General features: G+C 38.5%; 1 pseudogene; it reads left to right on the top strand.

Annotated features, from left to right (window-relative positions):
* The first annotated feature begins 245 nt into the window (after nucleotides 1-245).
* Nucleotides 246-24,952, top strand: part of LOC117905717 — a 37,040-nt pseudogene continuing 12,333 nt past the window's right edge.

Raw genomic sequence — 24,952 nt, 5'->3', positions numbered from 1 at the left:
AATAATTGCATGACAAAACCGATTAAGAGAATCATGACGGTGGAATTTATTTTTATTTTTTATTTTTATTTTTTTTATATAAAAAATATATATTATATTTGAATAGAAAACTAGCCTTTGGCATAGTGCTGCTGACTCAGCTTCTAAAATACAAGACAAACAAGTCAGTCGCAAAGCTACACTGGAGCTAGAGGCAAAATAAGAAGGGGAAACGCTCCTATCCAACTGTGCATTTGACTCAACACATGGCCATTAATGGCATGCTTGAAGGCCCTCAATCTCCACTCCTGGAAGATACCGTCGCGGAGCCGTCGACCCAGAGGCCTTCCGGCCAAGCGATCCACCTCGGGTTGTTGGAGATCACATATTTCATCATAGGCAAGCATAGGAAAATGATTTATTTTCTAACACTTTTTTCTGTTTCCTTCTTTGATGGGTTCCGCTGGGACAGTCCACGGCCATGGCTGCCAAGAACGTAAATACCTAGTTCGTGATTGTGACTTTACTGCCATTAGTAGGAACTTTGTGGCAGATTGCTTACTGGTCGATCTCGGACTACTGTCATCCTTCTCTTCTCTACATCCTGGTTTGTCATCTCCTTTCAATTTATTAATATCGTCTCTAATTCTTAATGTTCATTCATAGAATGCAGGCGCCATATGCAAACTAAAATTAAAACATTACCTGCGCAACTCAGTGCCCTTGTTCCATTATAATATATAGTATATATAAATGTACAAAAGTAAAGTGTGAATGATGCCATGGAGAACAGCTGGGTATCTGAATATTCTACATTACCATCTTCTTTTAGCTCAGGATGGGTGCCCAGTCCTCCATTTGTTACTTCAATATGTTTCGGCTATCATGAGAAGAATTAAAGAAAGAAAAAATTAGAAAGAATTTCATCTACCATGAAATTTACCGTGGAACATAAAGTATATATAGAGTACATTCGATTCTTGTGGTAGAAAACTCTAAATCAATGTCCTAGAAGTTCAAAGAAAACAGAGTACTATTTCGAGTTCTGTGAACATAGTCAATAGCCCTTGAGTTGTAATAGGCCATATGTAATCTGGGATACATGTAACTAACTTGATTAGTGTGAATGCAATAGAGGGCTGAAAGTATAGATGCAGTAACCAAAATTGAATATTGATAGATGAATTCATTCTCTTGTTTGTTTGTACACAGTTGAGAATGATATTTAGTTAGGAAAATTATCCTTGTAATATGGGTGTGGTAACTGTTCACTAAAAAATCCTTAGAGGAATCATGGAAATACGCTGCCACAATATACGATATTCTTTACATATTTGAGAAAGGGAACTGAGAGATATTAACCAGGATGTGTGCTGGGATGTGTTCTATCATGCCCCGCAAGATGGTACTTGCATTGGAAATACCAATCTTGAACTGGATGATGGAGAATTGTTGGTAGGGAAGGGGCTTAGTAAGTGCATTGATCCGCTAACTGATCTTTGGTGAAAATGTAGGCAACATTGATAAGCCCCTTGGTAACATGATGTAGACCCTCCATTTTGTCATCTTAACACGTCCTATTAGGTGTTATTGCAGTACTCCACATCAGTTCCTTGGTAGCCTATTGCTACTTATATAGCTTACCTTCTTTAGTCCCCTTGGAAACTCTGGTCGAGGGATTTATCTGACCCTTCATTACGACCATTAGCACCCTTGAGCTAGATCTAGGTTTTTTTTTTTTTTTTTTTCTTTTTAAGATAATTCATTTAGGTACAATTTTAGGATACTTAGACACACCCTAACACATTTATGATCACCCCATATCACCTAGGCACTTTTTTCAAGATAGGTCACTTGGACACTTCTTTAGGTTTGATTTCTTGATTGTTTGATTCTTTAGGTTTCAATGAGTATTGGCCTACTTTTTGACTTTTGATTGCATGAAATGGTCTTTCGATACTTATTTATGTGAGTTTAGTGTTTCAATTTTCATTATTATCAATTGCATTAGATTGACATTTCGTTTGTTTTGATTGCATGCGTTTGGTACTCATATTCATATTTTTGTTTTATTTATTTATTTAAATTTGCACGAGGTTGATTCTTTTTTTTTTTTTTGCATGAATTAATCTTTTTTATGCTCCTATATATGTAATGTGATTTATCTTATTTATTTTCTTTTTTAAATTGCATGATTTCCAATTTTATTTTTTATTTATTATTGAATGATTTATAACCCCTTATATTTTTATTTTTGCATAAGGATTCTATCACTTACCAAACAAGACACAAGTTGCATCAGGGGGGGGGGGGTGAGGACATTTAATTATTCTTTTTGGAGGGTGAGATTTTAGGCTATGAGAGTGAGCTAGAGAGAGTAGATTCCAAGCTATAAGAGAATAGCAAAGGAAGAAGCAAGAGTTAGAAGAGAAACAAAATTAAATCACAGAGGAGAAGAAGGAGGGGGTAAGTGAATTTTCTTATTGATTTTTACTGGAAAAGAGCATGCACGGGTATGAATGTCATGTGTCACTATTCTTCCTCATCATCACATATATTTTCCTCTTTTATTAATGTTTTTCTAGGTATTGTTTCCTTAGTTTCGGTATGGATATTTGGACATATGCATGTCTTTGGTTAGGACTTGGGTTATCTATGGATTCTAGTGTTGATTCATCTGTAGTGCATAAAGCTCTGCTATTTACCACCCAGTTAACAGCCTCATTGACAACCCTTAAATTAGAGCCCCATTTAATGATGCCATTTTTTGTTTTCTTTTATGTTATTGAGAAAACAAAGGCTAAACATAATAGGGAAAACACCCAAGAGAGAGGGGAGAAAATAGTGAATTAGGTTTTAAAAAATATTCTTCAAACACAACAAATTCAAGCAAGGGAAGGAAAAAAAATAAAAAGATAGAGTTAGAAGAAGCAAACTCAGATTTTATAATGGTTTGACACCTCTTGCCTATGTCCACTCTCCTCAAGCTCCTAACCGAGTGAGGGCTCCACTAAACTTGAAGTTAGAACCAAGCTTCTTACACCTTTACACTTGGATTCCAACTCCAATGGGCTCTTACACAATCTCTTTAAGTCTTTACTCACTTGAAACTTTTAACACTCAAATAACAAGTTTGAATCTCTCAAACTAGCTTAACAAGGGCTCAAATACAACTTAAATGCTAGGAAGAATCACAAAAGTGCACTAAGGAATATGCAAATGGAGATTTAATGCACTAAGAAAAGAATTAGAGCTTTTGAGGCAAGAACAAGTAGGTAGAAAAATAAATGAAGGTGTTCTCTTGCTCATAAATGAAGTGGAGCTCTCAATTTATAGGTATCTAACCTCGGAAGCCAAAAATACTAAAAAGTAACCTCGGCCAGGGTTAACTAGTGACTAGCCGTTAGGCAATAAATGCATTTCAGGTGACCGTTAGGCCTTGATCGGTCCTTGAGCTAACCTCGACCTGGAAGATATATCCTTTGACTGGAAATGGAAGGTTACTAGAAGAGAGAGAATATATTTTGCATCTCTTGATCAGACCTTGATCAATAAGGTATAACCGCTCGACCGATACCCTTAGCCAATTGAGCCGATTGGCTAGTGTCTCTATCGATTCACCAATTTTGGCCCAAAAACCTATCTTTTTATGTTCTTTTCTCTTCTAACATTTAGGCAAGCTCTTTAGGTAAATTAATATGTCAATTTTGAAACTATTTACCTAAGGTTCATTTGATAAAACTCGAGTCTAGATGGAAATGTAACTTTAATACATAAATCGAGTTTTTAAAGATGCATGAAAAGATATGAAAATCCTAAGTATACCCATGCATTCATCTTACATATGTTTCCTATGATTAAAGGGTTTTCCAATTGTCTTGATCTTGTATCCATTGGGTCCTTTGATGAATTACCAAACTAATACCTAAAATTCTTCATAATTCAAACCAATTGGCAACTTAACCATGGTTTGTTATCATCAAAACGTGACTAGAAGAACCCTTGGGCTAACAATTATATTTATAAGGATTTTTATTTGTTGTGGTCTTCCTCGGTTTTTGGTTTTTATCATAATGCACAGGCCGCAAAGGAATGAGACTATTGGCATTGTTGAGCCTGGGCAATTTGCCTAGTCTGAGTTAGTTGTTAAACCAATATGTGCTCAAGGAATGGTATGAAATCTTGTCATGTTTTGTTTAATGGGTCTGGAGAATGGAGCAACAATGGAAAACAAGTCTTCATGCTTTCATCTTACACTCCTATGTTTTCTGTTAAGAAGCCATACAATGAGTAACTTTCAGTCACTGAAATCCCTCCTCAACTCTCTGAAACTATCAAAGTCCTAGTTACTCATCATGAATTTAGGTTAAACTTTATAGACCTAATGTTCATGTTGAAAATAGAGAACATCATGGTCTTCAAGGACTTTATTCACCACCACTCAATTCCAAAGCATCTTTGATGGGTGGTGGGATTTAGTTTATGGACCCAAAGATTAAAAGGAGTAGTTTGGTCTCTAGTTCCAAAGCATTTGTAACGGGGAATGATATCTGCACTTATCTCAATGCATACCTTGGTTTTGAAGTTAACCAGGTTTAAGGCAATCTTCAAATCAAGTAGAATGGGTTCAATCGGTAGCAAACACAAAAATTATCATGAAGAACCTATTTCCCGTTATTCAAGCTAATGTGATTAAATTTGAATTTGAACAATGGATCTTTAAAGCTGGTTTTGTCCAGTGGTTTGCTCATTTGATGATAGGAAATTATTATAAGATTGGGTCTTCCTATATAGCTCTTGTTTGATTGGTCTCACCTGTATTTGCATATAGCTTTCTTGAAGCAACTTTATCCCCAGTCAAATTGCTAAGACCACTCAAAATCATAACCCTACTACTAAGCATATCTTTGCATTTTTTCTTTTAACTTTCATGCAGGGCCACCTTATTGCATGCAAAGAACTCACCTCTTTTCACTACTGTAATGATAATATGGGCCCGCGGTATTTCATCCATCATGTCTAATGTTTCACTATTGGGATTGAGCCCTTAAAAGCAAGACATGATGTAACGAAGTTAGACTTAACCATCCCCTAACTATCCCTTTGGTGTATTGACATTGATTTGAGCATTCAGTTCATGTCTCTTATATTGTACATGACTTAGGTGCATTAGGAGTTACATAAAAGATACAAGTCATGGGTTTCTTATAAGTTGTCCATAGTTGGTTCATTGATTTAGGCAATCTAGTAGAGACTGTAGTCCATCATCTCCTAATTGAAGAGATGACATGTCTTGGTCATTAGGATGGGTTTCCCATGGTGAGTATACTAGTGTACGCGATGCACACTAGACAGAATCTACAGTGAATCATGACGCAAGGCTATCAATTATCATGATTCACCAAGCTACTATACTACATGTGCTCTCAACCTTGAGAGGATATTGAGTTTGTGCCAAAATCAACATAAGACTTTGACATATGAGTAAGACCATAAAGTGGTCATTTATCCCTATGGATTGGATCACTATTGTTGCAATGGGTATTCTCAATATAGGCATCATGATATCTCATGGGATTGAGATAGTGTGTCCATTTGGATGATCCAAAGGACATGTAATCATAAAATTTGTTGTCACAGTATTTCCTTTAGTGGAATTTGACATATGCTTCTTAGAGCTAGAGTATGTCATTTGATAACATAATAAGTGGGATTTGTAACTCAAGAATTTGAAAGTTAATCTTGATAGGTGATAACACTCCCTTATTATATAGACACCAATTCATGGAGAGTCTACATGTAGTGGATAGTAGATCATGGACCTGAGCACTTAGTGTTTCATTATTTACATAGGATACTAGAGTTCAATTGATTCTCTATAGTAGGATGTTGAATCAACTTCATAATTAAAATTTGAAGGAGCCAGTACTCCTATGGGTCTCATTGGTCCCCGCTCTAAGTTTATATACCTTGTTGACATGGATTATGAGGGTTGGATTGGCTTCAGATTCATTTTTGTGCATAAGGGCATTTTGGGAATTATGAAAGGTTGCACATGGGTAAGTGAACAAGGTTTTTGGATTGGGCTAATTGATTAATTAGTAAGCCTTATTGGGTTAATTAATCAATTAGGATCCATTTTGAACTAGATTAAGTGACCTAAGCCCATATGGGCTCAAGTCACTTAAGCCCAATTCGGATCCCTATAAATACCCCTTAGAGGTTAGGATTTCCATAACTTTTGTCTTCCACCATCCAGGGAGAAAGAGAGTCATAGACTCCACCCTCCTTTCCTCTCCACTAGAAGTATGCCAGGAATAAGGTTGAGTCATCGGGCGGAAGATCGTGGGTTTACCAGACTTCCAACACTTGGAATTTAAGGTTTGGGAACATCCAAACATAAAATTTAGTACTTTAACCCTAAAATATCAATTTTAAAAAATTTTGGTATTGCTTATGTTGCTAAGATATAAGATGCCAACATTTACTTATGGAGAAACCAACTTTTATAGTGCCTATGCATGAATCAAAATTTGCAACTGAACTTAGACCATTTGATTTCCCAATTGTTGATAACACTTCCAATCCAATTCTTTCCTCTTTATGGTGTATCGGATCATCCATATCTCACCTGATCTCGTACCAATCACAAAAGCCACTATTTTCAATAATCCAGATTGAGGGCAACTTAAAAATTTTTGGAAACTAAGCAGTAAGTCTAGCCATGTCAAGTAAAATGAAGCAGAGTGCTTTCTCCTACCAGTTCGCCAAATAATATCCTTGTAACAAGAAGGTCATCCCAGCTACCAATGTGTTGTCATGCTACCATTTCAACAGTCTAATGGCATTCATAACAACATTGAAGGGCATATCCAATCTCAATCGGGTTGCTATGGTTGTTGGTTTGCCTTTGGCGGTTCTGGGTTTAATGCCAAAATAGGATGCTCTCTGAAGTAGTAGAATTCACTTCCAAAGTATCAAATTGAGCCAAATACCAAAGTTTAGGATGCATTGCTCAGTGGGGTTTCAGATTTTGGTGATATTGAACTTGGGAAATTCATTTGTGATCACTTGTTAGAAATGGAGTCTTCAATACCTACACTAATGCTTTAACTAAGATTTTCTTCAAGAATGATAAAGGAGTATTAACATAATACAAGGTTCAATCTAAGCATGTCAATGATGCTAGAGGTGATGAAATTGTCAATGAGGTCCCGAATGGTCTATTTAGTATAGGCAACCAGAAAAGGGCAATTACAACTCCTATCGGAATTGTGCCTATTGGCTCTAATAATTCATTGATTTAGATTGTTTTCGGAGTTATGGATTTAGTTTCTACTGCATTAGCTATTGTGAAGGAAGATCTTATCTACCATTTGGATTAATTTATCAAATTATGGTCTGACTGTTAACAGATTTCAATCTTAAGAAGACACCTCAACCTGTGGAATTGGTGGATAGAGGCAATGATGAAACTGATGATGATGTTTTGAATTCACCGCCAAGCACATTTGATCTTGGCATTGATGGAGAACCTTGTGATTTGGAAGTTTAGAGGAAAGAACTGATCCAACTTTCTGAAACCGAAGAATGAACCAAACCAGTCTCTACAATTTCAATAATAGGAGGTAAGCCCATCAAATGACTCAACTTGGAGATCGGAGCACTAATATAGAATCTGAATTTGGCCAATTCTTCAAAATGAAAAATTCCAAGACTCCAGTGGCGCTATTTTTTACCACTCTACAACTGAAATTAAGAAACATTTAGAAGCAAAATATAAAATGGCCACCTAAGATGCATAGTGTAATGACCCGCACCCAACCATGTAGATATTGTCCGCTTTGGGCCCAAGGGGGCCCTCACGACTTTAAAACACGTCTATAGGGTTAAGAGGAGTCTTTACATATATAGCGCCAGGAACATTCTCCCCTATCCGATGTGAGATATTACAAACACCCTCCCTCCCCCCCCCCCCCCCCCCCCCCCCCCCATGCAGACACAACGTCCTCGTTGTGTCCCATGGGATTGCAGGGCCAAACAAACAAACACCCCTTACAAGGCCAACAAACCCCCACACCGAGGTCAGGGATTGGCTCTGATACCATTTGTAACGACCCGCACCCAACCATGTAGATATTGTCCGCTTTGGGCCCAATGGAGCCCTCACGGCTTTAAAATGCGTCTACAGGGTTAAGAGGAGTCTTTACATATATAGCGCCAGGAACATTCTCCCCTATCCGATGTGAGATATTACAAATGGTATCAGAGCCAATCCCTGACCCCGGTGTGGGGGTTTGTTGGCCCTGTAAGGGGTGTTTGTTTGTTTGGCCCCGCAATCCCATGGGACACAACGAGGACGTTGTGTCTACATGGGGGGGTGTTTGTAATATCTCACATCGGATAGGGGAGAATGTTCCTGGCGCTATATATGTAAAGACTCCTCTTAACCCTGTAGATGTGTTTTAAAGCCGTAAGGGCCCCCTTGGGCCCAAAGCGGACAATATCTACATGGTTGGGTGCGGGTCGTTACAAATTTTGTAATATCTCACATCGGATAAGGGAGAATGTTTCTGGCGCTATATATGTAAAGACTCCTCTTAACCCTGTAGACGCGTTTTAAAGCCATGAGGGCCCCCTTGGGCCCAAAGCGGACAATATCTACATGGTTGGGTGCGGGTCATTACAAATACAAGAAAATTTTGCAGATTACCCTCAAAGAAGTAATAATCAATATTCTAAGTAAATAAAAAAGCATCAAAAGACTTGTTCCTGCTGCTGGTACAAATGAAAACCTAGGAGCTGATAATTTCAATAGCACATCATAATACAATATTAATGTGGGAACAATTTAAGTCAACCAAATGCTGATAGCTTGTAACTTGCACTTTTTTTTCCTTGATTAGAAACAAAAGATGTATTAGTTATGAATAAAAAGAACATGAAAAGGATGAGGGGTTCTCCCCACAATTACAAACGTTTGATCAAAATATGATTGAGATCCTCCACTGTACAAGAAGCCTATACAAAAAGGTTTAGACTACAAAACAATATACACAGATGCCATCTCCACAAGCCTTGACTAAGCTCCTCTCAATATTTTTTTTTTTTTTTATAGATGAACAATCAAATATATTAGGAAAGGTTAAGAAGCCGCATGTATACAGGGGGTATATTGACCAGCCCCAAACAAGTAGACGCATGGGGGGGGGGGGGGGGGGGGGAGTGTTTGTGACATCCCACATCGGATAGGGGGGAAAGTTTCTGGTGCTATATATGTAGAGACTTCTCTTAACCAAGTAGACGCGTTTTAAAGCCGTGAGGGCCCCCTTGGGCCCAAAGTGGACAATATCTACATGGTTGGGTGTGGGTCGTTACAAATGGTATCAGAGCCGATCCCCAACCCCGGTGTGGGGGTTTATTTGGTCCCGTAAGGGGTGTTTGTCTGTTTGGCCCCCACAATCCCGTGGGACACAACAAGGACGTTGTGTCTGCATGGGGGGTGTTTGTGACATCCCACATCAGATAGGGGGGAAAGTTCCTGGTGCTATATATGTAGAGACTTCTTTTAACCAAGTAGACGCGTTTTAAAGCCGTGAGGGCCCCCTTGGGCCCAAAGCGGACAATATCTACATGGTTGGGTGCGGGTCGTTACACATAGTCTCGGACACCCCATTCCTATGTCTCCCATTTCTACATGGCTTTCATGGCCACCTTTTGGTGTGCCATTTTCAAGCGCCCATTCTAGATGTAGCTCCTTGGTTTTGTGGAATGGCACCCGACTTGAAAATGAGTATAGTGATTTGGCTAATAAATATTATGATCTTATTGCCAACTTCTCTAAATTTGGATGAGGAGAGTCTTTCATTCCACACCCAGATAAAAAGGAGAGTCTCTCAAAAAGAACAACAAGCAACACAGTTGGTTGTAACAATCAACAAGCTTTCTCCATCACCAACCCATGCTCAAACCCCATCAAGCATTCCGCTCCTCAACAGAAGTTCCTCCTAGTTTTGCAGGTGATGCCCCAGGATCTGCCCATCCTCTCTTCTCAAGCTCCCTATTTTTCATAACAGCGGGAATGTTGGCAAACGAGAATTCTTCCGATCTAATTAAAATTGTTTGATTCTCCTATTCATCTATTCATGGAACATAGAGTTGACAGTACTTGCTGGCACCAAAGAAAACTCTGGGGACTCAGACAAAGTAAATTATTTGGTCTAGATAGTTATGGACCCTCTTGATCTTTTTCCAAGCTCCAATACTTAAAGAAGAGTATTTCAAGTCATGAAGTTCGTGATTGTGGTTGTTCGTTCAATGGTTCTATGGTTGGATTGTGATCGTGAAAGAGCAAATACATATTCCGAAGACATTGAGCACACTGGTTCTCATGAGAATGAGGTTAGAAGAATGATATATTTTGTGTAGTGTCAAAAAAGCATCAGTGTGCAGTGTACAACATACATGATCGAGCTGAGTTTGTGCCAAAGAGTTTCCTCTAATAGCCAACATTGCAATATCTACTGCTCCACAATCTTTTTAGAAGCTTGGCGTCGCCACGCTACAGCACAGGCATAATATACAAAGCCTACACAGATTATATATGCCGTTTTCGCTCAAGACATTTTAGGAAAGTTACAATTTCTCAGTCATAAAACTACAACTATACACGCTTGATTGGCAGAAGATGGAATATTCGGGTTGGGCATGGCTTCCTAAGGAGTTCCTAGATCCCATACTACATAACTCAGTCTCCCTTGTTGACTCTGTTAGGTTTAATGTAGTCTATACTTCATGGGGCAGCCCTATAGTAAAATGAAAAAAGCACTAAGTGTCTTCCTGTTAGTCAAAGGCCACATCTTCAACCCCCCACTAATCTTATAGCTGATGATTCCCAGCAAACCTAATAGCAGAAAGGCATCATCATCGTCGAACTCTGAATCCTGTGTATGAAAGACATGGCAGTGGTCATTGGCCTAAAGATTGATTTCTGGCACTTAGAGATTTTCAAATCCAGATCAGCTCTTTGGGTCTAATAATTTGGTAAATACTCCAAGCAACAGAAGATTGAGTAGTAACTCCTTTGATCACGAAGCTGAGGTTGAGAGGACATATGTTTCGCATGGGGTTTTCTGGGAAGACCTGTCTAGAAACACTGATATTTCTGCAGTTTCCCGTGCTCAAAGCCAAAATAATCATAGGACCCTGAACAGTCCAAGGATCCTTAGATCATTTCCGAAAATCAATTCTAATAAGGTAAACAGTCTAGAAACTGCTTCAGGTTGGAACAGTGAAACATTTGAGATTTAAGGAAACTCAACCCACTAATAATCTGCAAAGGACCCCTCATGCAACCACTAACAATGCAGTCTTAGTACATTCCCGGGTTGCACTCCTACATGGCCTCCTTGGTGCACAACTCTTCCTCTATTTGTTTCTTTGATTGAAAATTTACAATTTTGAATAGAATTTTCAAATCCACTTTCAACTAAATAATTCCAGCTTTAAACCTCTTCTAGGCAATAAAAATCCTTGTTTTCAAATGAACTTTTTGCTGCCAAATTTCCTTCTGAGATGCATTTTCTTTATTTCTTCTAATAATTTCATGACTTTATCTTTTTTTATATATATATATATATAATAAGCATGAATAAAGGCCATGGTTCCAAATAATGGAATTCATAGAATTAACTCATGCAAAATTAAATTGGGCCTTAGTGGAAGGCCCGACATCCATGATACCTTCTTCAATAAGGATTCAAATGAGATGATTGTTTGATATTTGATTGACATTGATCCCCTTTGTAATACATATGAGATTGTTTATGGAATTTTCGGTAAAAAGTGATGAAATAGTCCTCAAATTGTGAATCTAACTCTTCTCACATTTTTTCTTGAAAAGTAACCTATTTTTGACACAAATACCCCTTACCATTTCAAGTCTTTACATGAAGATTTTAAAAGAGAAGGTTATTTTAACAAGAAAATAATGAGGGCATTTTTATCCAAATGGGGCCAAGAAATTGTGGGATGTCAAATTTCAAAAATTGGGTTTTCAAAAACCCTTTTAATTAATTAACCCTTGTTTATACATGTTGCTAAGCTAATCTTGTTTCCCATTGAAGTGCTCAGCTTGCTACCTAGGTACACCCTCTATCACCCACTTTCAAAATTCCATGAATATGTATGTAATTGTGAATTATGTCCATGTTTGATGCCATACTGAGTAGGAACGCACATGAAAAATGTGGGTTTGCACATGATCATGAACAAAGTAAATATCGACAACAATGTGTTTTATTTGGGAATGAAATGTGAGATTAACCAATAGATGGGTGGCACCAATACTGTCACAATAGATCGTAGGTTTGTGATGCAGTAAGACACCAAGTTCAACTAGAAGAGAGCAAACCCATGGAACTTCAGTGGTTATGGAGACAAGGGCACAATACTCGACCACTATAAAGGAACAAGCCACATATTTTTATTTACAGGAGCATTAGGAAATTACATTGCCACCCAAGTATACAATGTAGGCAGTAATGGAAGAAAAATAATCCCTATTACCAGCCCAGTCAACATTACAGCCCACACCTCACCACATGCTCACCCATGGCTTGCACACCCTCCACATATAGCCAACATGCAGTCCACATGCACCCTATGGCCTTCACGGCCACTACATGCTCACCCACGGTTCACTCATACCCCACATCTCACCACACACCTCACCACATGCTCACCTACAACCCACACCTCACCCATGGCCTACACACCCTCCATATACAACCTACATGCAGTCCATATGCACCATATGGCCACCACATGCTCACCCACAGCTTACCCACACCCCACACCTCACCACATGCACACCTACAGCCCACACCTCACCACACAGCTCACCCATGACCTCTACACCACCACCATGCAGTCCACGGCTCACCCATGGCCGCCATATGACCATTCCCCAGCTCCCATGCAACCCATACTCCTCTCACACGTCCATACCTTCCATAGGCAGCCCATATCTCTTACATTCAACCCATACCTCGCTTGTGCAACCCATGTCTTCCATAGGCAACTCATACCTCTCATGTTTAGCCCATACCTCCCTTGTGCACCCCATGTCTTCCATAAGTGTCCATACCTCTCATGTTCAGCCTATACCTCCTTTATGCAACCCATATCTTCCATAGGCAACCCATACCTCTCATGTTCAGCCCATACCTCATTTGTGTAGCCCATGTCTTCCATAGGCAACCTATGTCTCTCATGTTCAACCCATACCCCCCTTGTGCAGCCCATATCTTTCATAGGCAGTCCATGTCTCTCATGTTCAGCCCATACCTCCCTTGTGCAACCCATATCTTCCATAGGCAGCTCATACTTCTCATGTTCAGCCCATATGCCTCCCATATGTAGCCCATATCTTCTATAGGCAGGCTATGTTTTCCATAGGCAGCCTATGTGGTCACCATATACAGCCCACATGCATTCTCATTTTAAAATTCATCTTTTAAAAATTTATTTTTTAAGCAATCCCATTTTCAAATAATTATTCAAATTAAAATTTCCAAAATTCCAATTTTTATTTCCAAAATTCCAAATTTCATTTCTAAAATTTCAAATTTAATTTTCAAAACTCCCATTTTCAAAATTTTTAAATATAAAAATGAATAAGCTTTCATAATTCCAAAAATATTAGAATTTATGAGAATTAATTCATAACAAAATAAATTGGGCTTTGGTGGGGGCCTAACATTCATAACATTTCTTTCAAAACTATTTTAAGTAAAATGTGCGATCGATTTTGTTTGATTTTGATTTAGTTTTGTGTGAGATTTTTTACACTTGTCATTGTACACTAACCTTGTTTTCATGACAGGGTTTTATTACCTGCTACCAAGGTACACTCTCATCCTCACTTTCTTTATTATTTCGTTATCATGACTTGTTTTTGAAATATGATTATTTTGGTATCCATTGATCTCCTAGTTAATTGCAATGTTTGTTTCACCTTATTTAGTAGAGACCCATTTTAAGGGCTTAGAGGAGTGCTATGGTCTTTACCATACCCTCCCAATAAGTAAAATGATCCCTAAACCCAATTTTGGTTTTTTACAAACCGTCTTTTCCAAATAAAAAGTCACACTTAGGGGTTTCTTTCTTATTTTGTTTTCCCTTAAAAAAAATAAAACAAAAATAAGTGGCGACTCCAAGTCTTTTCTAAAAATCATATTTTGCACCAAATAAACAAAAAGTGGGTCGTGCCATCGAATGGAAACGCATCGAGCTAAATTGTGAGGTCACAAAATGGTGACTCCGCTAGGGATTTATTTTTTTTAAGGTCAAGCTTGAACTTAAATTGAAGCAAATGTGGTGTTTGATTAGCCGATTGATGGATATGGTATCAATTAACCATACAAGCTAAATCATATTTTTCTATGCTTGAGTGATCATAGCACATTGAGAATTTTGATATGGAATTTTTCTATGATTGATTGGATGCCTTCGCATTCATTTGAGACTATATAGTATTGTAATAAGGGCCCATGGTTTGGATGAGGCTCAGATGATTATGCCATTCCCCATGTCCTTGAGTGGGGTGGCCCAGCGTTGGTTTGCTTCTTTGGATGTATCACGTCGTCGTACATGGGATGATTTAGCCTAGGAGTTTCTACAACATTTTGCATTTAACACTGTCATAGATGTTTCATGAAAGGAGTTGGAGGCTTTGAGTTAGAGGCCCAATGAGACAGTCACATCATTCATTTCCTATTGGAGAAAGAAGATTGCTCATATCATTGATCGGCCATCTGAGTAGATCAGATCTGCATGATTAAGAGGAGCTTGCAACCTCGATTTGCTAGGCATTTGATGAGAGTCCCACACGTGGACTTTGGATCTTTGGTGTAGGCATTATATGGTATTGATGAGGGTATTGCTAGAGGATTGTGGTCTGATTCTTCCCCTTCAAACTCGAATGAGAAGAAACCAGCTATAGATAGAGAACAAAGGACGTCAGTGCCATTAGTGCCGCCAGACCGAGACCTTCTAGATATTATCAAATAGTTGGGCAAACTTCCAAAGTTTATTACCTGCCATCACCCTATGTGCAATACAAGCCACCTTTTCCTTCTAGACCTATGTCTCCCACATATTTACACCCAACTCCACAACCAGTTTATGCTACTCAGGACACACAGAGGTCATCCACCATTATCTCCAGCCTAAGGCTCCACCTGCATAGAGACAAATGCAATAGTTTTCCCAATTGGGAATGCCTTTTAGTCGAGCTTTCCAAAAGCTTGTAGAGTGAGGATTGTTGACTGCATTGGCACCGAGACCACCACCTCAGCCTATGCCACCTCAATTCAGGATGGACCTTCACTACGCATACCATCAGGGTCCAAGACATGACATTGATCATTGCTCTACTCTAAGACATGCTATTCAAGACTTGACAAATCAGGGTCTGGTAAACTTAGGGCAACCAAGTGTGACCACGAACCCTTTACCTGCTCATACCACACATTCAATGCATTTGCCTACTGGTGGCATTCATCACATGGATTTTGTTCAAGATGACATCATACATATGTTGAGTTGGGATGATGGATTGCTTGAGATGATTGTTCCAGATAATGGTTATGAGATTGTAGGAGTTACATCAAATTTTTTGATCCCTGCACCATTCAATTTGATTATGATAGAGCGCCATTATAGTTGATTCCTTCTACACCATTAGATGTCGGGCATGGGGACATGTTTGCTCCATTTATTCTATGGCCTGAGGATATTGATGTACAGGTTATGACTCATAGTGGGAGGATAGCTCAAGTTGCATCTCTAGTTACTAGACTATTTGGTGGTATGGACTCTCGTGAGAAGGTCAAGAGGCGGGATGATGAGATTTTGAGATAGCTGCAAAGCACCCAAGCCCGGATATCCATTTGGAGTTTGTTGGCTACTTCTAATACCCATAGAAATGCACTTATTCGAGCCTTGAGTCAGATACGTGTTAAGACCTCTACTACTCCAGAGGAATTGATTCATATGATGACAACTGATAGGGCCACCTGCATTGTGTTTTCTGTTGATGATCTACCATAAGAGGGTTCTAACCATACTCATTTTCTCTATATTACTGTTGTTTATTCAGGCCATAGAGTCTCATTCGTCCTATTGGACAATGGCTCTGCCCTGAATGTTTGTCCACTAGCCACTATTATAGCCCTCGACTTTGCACCCTTAGATTTTGGTTCATCTACATAGACAGTGAGAGCTAATGACAACACTTAGAGGGAGGTCATGGGCACCTTGACTATAGATTTGTTGAATAGCCCGACCACATTCTCTATACTATTCCAGGTTTTGAGGATTCCTGCATCCTTTAACTTGCTTTTGGGCCGACCTTGGATTCACCAAGCTAGATCTATTCCATCTTCCCTTCATCAGAAGGTGAAGTTTAGCCATGATGGGCAGGTTATTACAGTACAATCTACCAGAGACATGATTTCATCTTCTGAGCTAGTATTGCAGATCAATCATAGTAATGATGATTTTTTCTGGCAGGATTCACATTTGATGAGGTACAGGCCCTTAAGATTCAAGATTTTTGTAGAGATTTCGTGGCCATGTCATTTAACCAGCATAGTAGTACCCTTATTCTTGATATGATGAGGGGCATGTCCTTTCTACCTGGTTTTGGGTTAGGACAATGCTAGCATGGATCTAGTGAGTTCGTGACTACTATTGATCATGATACTCCTTTTGGACTTGGATTCACCCCTACAAAGGATGATGTTTGTTATATGGCACAACTACGTTCAGGATAGGGTGATGACTCAATTGTCTGGCATCCCATTTGATTATCTTGTTTGCCTTTACACTTTCAGTTTGACTGATTACTTTGTTAAGGGATTAGAGATTCAGCCTCGTGTTGAGGAGATAGACATTGAGGATAGTACAGTGGATGAGCTTCAACATATGCTTCATTAAATGCAAATGGGTGATGAGACCTCTAACATGTCAGCTTCTGTGATGATTGCTCCACCATCTCTGGATCAAGCCGACTTATTCTCCTTATGCTTCCCAGATGAGACTACTGATTATGGGGTAGTCATTGAGCTTGCAAATATGATGGATGGAGCAGTTCTTCATGATGAGTATCATGATGAGATGGACATGTTGGGTATCAGTCAATTCCTTGATGCAGTTCAGCGCGAGCCTTTCTTGCCATTAGAGCTTTTTGGAGTATCTATCATCGAGATTGCTAAGGGAGATCAGATTGTTCCTGCTCCTGAGTTTTCTAATTTTGTTATTCCTATTATTGATATGTATGAGGGCATTATTGGCCCAGTTGAGGGAGCGTCCGACTCTATGGACCCACCCCTTTCATTTGACATTCTATCGGGATTTGTCACCCGCTCTGACTATGTTTTTAATGATTCAGTTATGGATTTGAGAATTTATGACTATTCGTCTGTCTCTTGTGATGATGTTTCGTTACTTGCTCCCCACTCGCCTACTCCACAAATATTTTATATAAATGATGAAATTGCACATCCTAATTCAGATAGAGACTCTTTTGATCACGACTCTGATCCCATAGATGGGAGAGTTTCACCTGCTATAGGGGATGTTGAGACTGTTGATTTTAGCACAGATGATTAGCCTAAAGAGCTGAAGATTGGTTTAACCTATCCATAGATTTATTCATTTACTCAAGTCATACTTAGATGTCTTTGCATGGTCATATGAAGACATGCCAAGCCTTGATCCCTCTATAGTTCATCATCATCTGCCCATCCTACCACATGCCAAACTAATTAAGCAGAAATTAAGGCAGTTACACCCATGTTAGAGTTTGGAGATGAAAGAGGAGATCCAGAAACAACTCAATGTTGGATTTATATCAGTGGTTGAGTATCTAGAGTGGTTGGCTAATGTCCTCCCTATTCCTAAAAAGGATGGCAAAGTTATAGTTTGTGTTGACTTTAGAGACCTTAATAAAGCTAGCACTAAATATGACTTTCCTCTCCCACACATTGATCTATTGGTCGATAGCACTGCAAACCATTAGATGTTATCTTTCATGGATGGGTTTTCAGGGTATAATCAGATTTTGATGGCTCTATAGGATATGGAGAAGACAACCTTATTACTGAGTGAGGTACCTATTGTTATAAGGTTATGCCATTTGGGTTAAAGAAAGTAGGAGCCACTTATCAGAGGGCTAATACTACTTTATTTCATGACTTGATGCATAGGAATGTTGAAGTTTATGTGGATGATATGATTGTGAAATCCCGAGGTAGAGCAAATCACCTAGCGACTCTAGATAGATTCTTTAAGAGGATTCGAAAATTCAAATTGAAGCTGAATCCCAAGAAGTGCACTTTTGGAGTGACTTCTAGGAAATTGTTGAGGCATATGATCAGTGAGCGAGGCATAGAGGTTAACCCAGATAAGATCAAAGCCATACTTGAAATGTTGTGCCAAGGACTGAGAAGGGGATCAAGGGTTTTCTGGGCATGTTACAGTACATCAGTCGATTCATAGCAAGACTGACAGACATATGTGAGCCAATTTTTCATCTATTGAGGAAGAACTAGCCTATAGTTTGGAATGATGATTGTCAACTTGCATTTGAGAGGATTAAGGAGTACTTGCTTTCTCCTCCTATTTTAGTGTCTCTTATGTCGAGAAGTCTACTTCTTTTATATCTGTTAGTTTCAAACATGGCCTTGGGATGTATGCTAACTCAACTTGATGATTCAGTGAAAGAGCGAGTTATTTACTATCTGAGTAAGAGGATGTTGGAGTATGAGATGAGATATGTTATGATTAAGCGCCTTTTCTTAGCACTAGTTTGGGCTATCAAGAGATTGAGGCATTACATGATAGATCATTCAGTGCACTTGATTTCCCGTCTTGATCCATTAAGATACTTGTTTGATAAGCCTACTTTGGTTGGTAAACTGATGAGATGGCTAGTGTTTCTTACAAGATTTCATATTCAGTACGTCTTTCAGAAATCCATTAAGGAGAGCGTTGTTGCACATCACTTAGTGTCCTTACCAACAATCGAGAGTAGACCAATTGATGATGATTTTCCAGATAAGGAGTTTGTCGCTATGACTAGGTTATCAGGTTGGCGCATGTACTTCAATGGAGCAACTAATCATTTGGGGTATGGGATAGGTGTTTTGTTGGTATCTCCCCAAGGTGATCACATTCCGAGGTATGTTCGTTTAACATTTTCTGATTACCATTCCACAAAAAATAATATTGTTGAGTATGAAGCATGTATCCTCGGCTTAAAGACTACATTAGAGCTTAGCATCACACAAATGGATGTACTTGGAGATTCCAATTTGGTATTCGAACAGGTTTAGGGTGACTGAAATACAAGAGACATGAAACTAAAGGCATACCACACCTATCTGGAGTTATTGATTGAAAATTTTAAATAGTTGAAATACATTCATCTCCCTAGCTTCTATAGTTAACATTCCAACTAATGTGATAGTTTGTATCTTACTAATTGAGACTAGATCTGTGCCCGCTTATTGTCACTTGATTGATGAGACAGAGGTCTAGGATGACCTACCATGGTTTCATGACATTTATCAGTTTCTCAGATCTGGCACATACTCTAAGGCTGCAACAACCAAAGATCGGAGAGCATTGAGGCAATTAGCCACTAGATTTGTGATATGTGGAAAGACTTTATATAGACAATCATCTTATGGTATGCTTCTCTTATGCTTGGATTGGGCCTCTGCAAATTGAGTGATAAGAGAGGTTCATGTAGGAGTTTGTGGTCCGTATATGGGTGGACACATGTTAACACGTAAGATTATGAGATTGGGATACTTTTGGTTGACTATGGAGATTGATTATTGTTCGTTTGTTCAGAAATGTCCAGAGTGTCAGATGCATGGAGATCTTATTTGTGTACCGCCCTCAAAGTTGCATGCTTTGACATCGCCATAACCATTCTCAACATAGGGTATTGATATCATTAGAAATATCTCACCAAAATCTTCTAATGGCTATGAGTTCTAACCATAGATTATTTTACCGAGTGGATAGACGCTGCATTATATGCAAAATTGACATCTGCTAGAGTTGTTAATTTCATCAGGTCACATATTATCTATCGTTATGGAGTTTCTCATTAGTTGATTTCAGATAAGGGAACACACTTTAGAGCCGAAGTTGAAACTTTGTTTCAGAAATATGGCATTCAACATCATAAATCTTCCGCATGTAGGCCCTAAACCAATGAAACAGTAAATGCTACAAATAAAAACATTAAGAAGATTTTGAGAAAGATGGCTAGGACTTCTCGGGATTGGTCAGAGAAACTTCATTTTGCTTTATGGGCATACTGTACTTCTTTTCGCACTTCTATAGGAGCTACACCTTACTCCTTAGCATACGGTATGGAGGTTCTTTTGCCCATTGAGATAGAAATGGGTTCATTGAGAGTGGCCCTTGAGTAGCAGGTTTCTAGGGAGGAGTGGGCTTAGGCTCGATTTGATTAGCTTAATATTTTGGTTGTGTATGCATGTTTTACTTGGATAGTCTCATGAGTTTCAACTCTTTGATTTATTTTCTTTTTTCTTGTTACTATTATGTTTTATTATTCCACTTCTATTATGTTTTATTATTGTTCCTTATCCATCTATTATCATGTTTGTCTTCTTTTGTTTCATATCACTCTCGTTATTTCTTCTAATCGATGACTTTTCACATTTTTAGTGCATCAAGGTAATCATGCCACACCCTTCATTCCACTCGTTGACTTTGATCTGGATACCTTAGCTTGAGAGGTGACCTTAGGGTTGGGCTTTAAATACATGTCAGTGATTGGAGTCGACATACTTTTGGGGTTTGTGTATGATTCATATTTTCATCGGGGATTGGGTAGAGTTTACTCATTTCTATTCTTTGCTCAGTGGAGTTTTGGTTTGTTGATATTAGTGTTCTAAAAAAAAAGTGTGATGATAAGTTTGTTCATAGTAGCATATTCCACTAAGCATTCGTTGATATTTGAGGTTTGTTCATTGGGTTATCTATTATTGAGCTCGTATGTGAGCCTTTTGAGAGTATCATACTTCTTGTGATACTTATGTTTTCAGAGTGACAACAGTTTGGTGAGAGTTTTATGAGATCTTTCGTTTCATGGATCAAGGTTGATATACATTGGGTGTGAGGATTGAGTAACCCATCACTGGGGTCTCCAAATCACTGTCTTCACTACCATTCCATATTTGGTGATATGATTTTCTTTGATTGCACTAATATGAGTTGGTCATCATTCTCTGCACATTCTTACTTCTTTCATTTGTTTCCCATAATCTCTTTTCATGTTGGTCATTCTATATTTATCCATTTCTTACATTGATACGTGTCTTTGATTTATTAGCTTCTCCCATATCCATCGCATATTGCATTGACAACTTGACCATTTCTCTTTTCTCTTATATTTCGTCATTGACACTTCCATTGTTTGCTATCGAGTTCATTGACTCACGAGATTATTTTGCACATTACACCTTATGCACGAGGGTATTGGGTTTGATCATTAGGTACTTAAGCTTAGTTTTCCTTCATTTCTTTCACCCTATTACCCTAAGCCTACATTACGGTTTGCGTAGTAAGACCACCCTGAGGCCATGAGATTAAATGTTATCTTCGACAGTCTTCAGTTGGGCAGGTTTTAATGATTGGTTGAAATATGGGTGTTGTTGTGCTTTCCCTTATGGAAGATGCTTTGAGTGACATTTGGTTCCTCTTCTGCTTAGTTTGATGATGTTTGGCAGAACCTGAGTATAGAGATAGTATTCAATTAGTGATATCAGTTTTGTCTCTTTAACACACCAGATGCCTATACTAGGGCATATTACCCTCATCATGGGATGTTCCTAGTTGTGATTGGTTTGTACAACTCCCACATCCATGATTTGTGGAGATGCTTGATTGGTAATGATAGACCTTTGTCATATGCTATGCATCTACTTTGTTACACCTTGGCCCAATACTTTGGGTCATCATTATATGAGTGTGTTATCTTTCCCTTGGGATGCTAAGACTTGTGTGATTGTTGGATGCACAAATGGATAATCGATGTTGTTCATTCCTCTTGAGATTCGCACATCAGGTGCCATACTGGGGCATATATATCCCTCTCTCGTTGAGGAGATCTGATTGGGGATGGTCAGTATTGATTACTTACTTCATGTGGAACCATTTGTTACACTAGGGCATATTCCTCACTTTGATGAGATGAATAATTTTATGCCTTGTATTTATGATTCCCTATTCTACACAGGGGATTGATATCTCTATGATCAGTTATTGCTTTCATAGCCAGTGTACCTCCTGATTTGAGCATTATCTTCAGTTTTTTCATGATTTGTGATATTGTGGTTGGCTACATATGACTTTGCTTGAGACTGAGATGGATCACATGAGATTTCACCCAGAGAGCATTGATGGACTCCCCAATCAAGAGTTTATGAGATGATTTGTTTTCGCCATAGTCGTTTATTTTGTCAAATTGTGATGTGCATCTGTTAAGCTTTATGTTTGAGATCAGTTGACAAGGAATTTATTTAAGACATAAAGAGATTTATGTTTATACTTCTTGAGACCTTTATCACAACGTGTTGTTTCTTTCTCATTACGATATTTGCAGCTACTTGTTTCATTCGACATTTTAACAGCTTGATGCACCTTTGATATTGGGGCATATCCCCAATATAGAGATTATCAAATTTTTTCTCCATCCTTTCCATAGGCATTCAAAGCCATCACTCTCATAGGCGTTCAGAGCCACCATTTTCATAGGCGTTCAGAGCCATCATTTTCATAGGTGTTCAGAGCCATCACTTCTATAGGAGCTCAGAGCCATCATTTTCATAGGCGTTCAGAGTCATCATTCCCATAGGCATTCAGAGCCACCACTCTCATAGGCATTCAAAGCCATCATTTCCATAGGCGTTCAGAGCCACCACTTGCATAGGCATTCAAAGCCACGATTTGCATAGGCATTCAAAGTCACCATTTGCATAGGCGTTCAGAGCCATCATTTACATAAGCATTCAGAACCCCCACTCCCATAGATGTTCAGAGCCACCACTTGCATAAGCATTCAAAGCCATGGTTTGTATAGGCGTTCAGAGTCACCATTTGCATAGGCTTTTAGAGTCATCATTTACATAAGCATTCAGAACCACCACTCCCATAGATGTTCAGAGCCATCATTTGCATAGGCATTCAGAGCCATCATTTTCATATGCATTTAGAGCCATCATTTTCATAGGTGTTAAGAGCCATCATTTTCATAGGCATTCAGAGCCATCATTTTCATAGGCGTTCAGAGCCACCACTCCCATAGGCATTCGGAGCCATCATTTTCCTAGGCATTTAGAGTCATCCCCCTTATAGGCATTCAGGGAGCCATCATTTTCCTGGGCGTTCAGAACCACCATTTTCATAGGTGTTTAAAACCATCATTTTCATAGGTGTTCCGAGCCACCACTCCCATAGGCGTTCAAGGCCATCATTTCCATAGGCGTTCAAAGCCACGATTTGCATAAGCGTTTAGAGCCACCATTTGCATAGGCATTCAAAACCATCATTTGTATAAGCGTTCAAAGCCACCATTTGCATAGACTTTCAGAGCCATCATTTTCGTAGGCATTCAGAACCACGATTTTCATAGGCGTTCAAAGCCACTTCCTATAAACCTTTTATGTAGGGTATTTTTTTCCTTGTATTTGGTTTATCTTGGAGTTTATTGTATCATGTGCTAGGACAAAAATTTTGGTAATTTCTTAGTTCTTCGGTATAGTTCACTTCATTACACTCATTACTTGTATTTCTACTTGCATTCCTTACACTTGTGATCTCTACCGAAGAGGGGCATATTTGTAGACCCTCCATTTTGTCTTCTTAGCATATGTGATACTAAGTGTCTTCCCATACTTCTCTCTTGACTTAGTGGCCCGTTGACACTTATATAGTTTCCTTTTCTAAGCCACCTTCAGGGACCCTCTGTTAAGGGACTCATTCGAACCCACATTGTAACCTTGACCACCCTTCGTTCTTAGGTTAGATCCCACTTAGGTTCACCTAGACCTACTTTGGTTCACATAGGCCCGTTTAAGCTCACTTAGATACGCTTAACCCACTTGGGCCTAGTTAGCTTTACTTAGCCCACCTAGGTCACCTTTTGGGCATGTCTGGTATGACTTCCATGACTTGTGTTTGTATGGTTGCATCACTTTTATTATTTTATTATTTTATTTTATTTTATTTTTATTTATTTATTTATTTTTAATTATTATTATTATTATTATTATTATTATTATTATTATTATTGTTATTAATTTATTTATTTACTTACTTTATGTTTTTATTTTATTCATTTTATTTTATTTTCATTTCTTATTTTTTTTAAATGTTTATTTTATTTTATTTTATTTACTTAGGCAAAAAAAAAAAAAATTTGAAAAGGAAAAAACATGGAAACCGAGGTACTGCATGGGAAATGAGTTTTTTTTTTTTTAAAAAAAAAGAAGGGTGAAATGAGGATTTTCATGGGTTAAGGGCATTGAAAAATGAGGATTTTATGAAAAGAAGAAAGAAGATGGGCTATTTTTAGAGGAAGTAGAGGAAGAAATCGGCAAAGGACTTTTGGAGAGTGAAAGGGTTGTGAACAGAGAAGGGACTGCTTGGTGGGTTTTTGGTGAAAAATAAAAGTAGGAGATGATCGTCTTTTGACAGTTACGTAGAGAGATTAAGGAGGACACTTTCAACTAGAAAAGAAAGGCTTGAAGAAAAGAAAAAAAGGATAACAACTTGAGGAAAAAGTAGAAAGCACTTTGGGGTTTTGCAGCCAAGAAAAAAAGGGGCAAAATACAATAAGTCAAGCAATTCTTTGCTTGAATAGAGA

Source organism: Vitis riparia, chromosome 18, assembly GCF_004353265.1.
Source record: "Vitis riparia cultivar Riparia Gloire de Montpellier isolate 1030 chromosome 18, EGFV_Vit.rip_1.0, whole genome shotgun sequence".
Lineage (NCBI taxonomy): Eukaryota > Viridiplantae > Streptophyta > Magnoliopsida > Vitales > Vitaceae > Vitis > Vitis riparia.
Note: the sequence above shows the minus strand (reverse complement) of the source record. Positions and strands in the feature narration are given on the sequence as shown.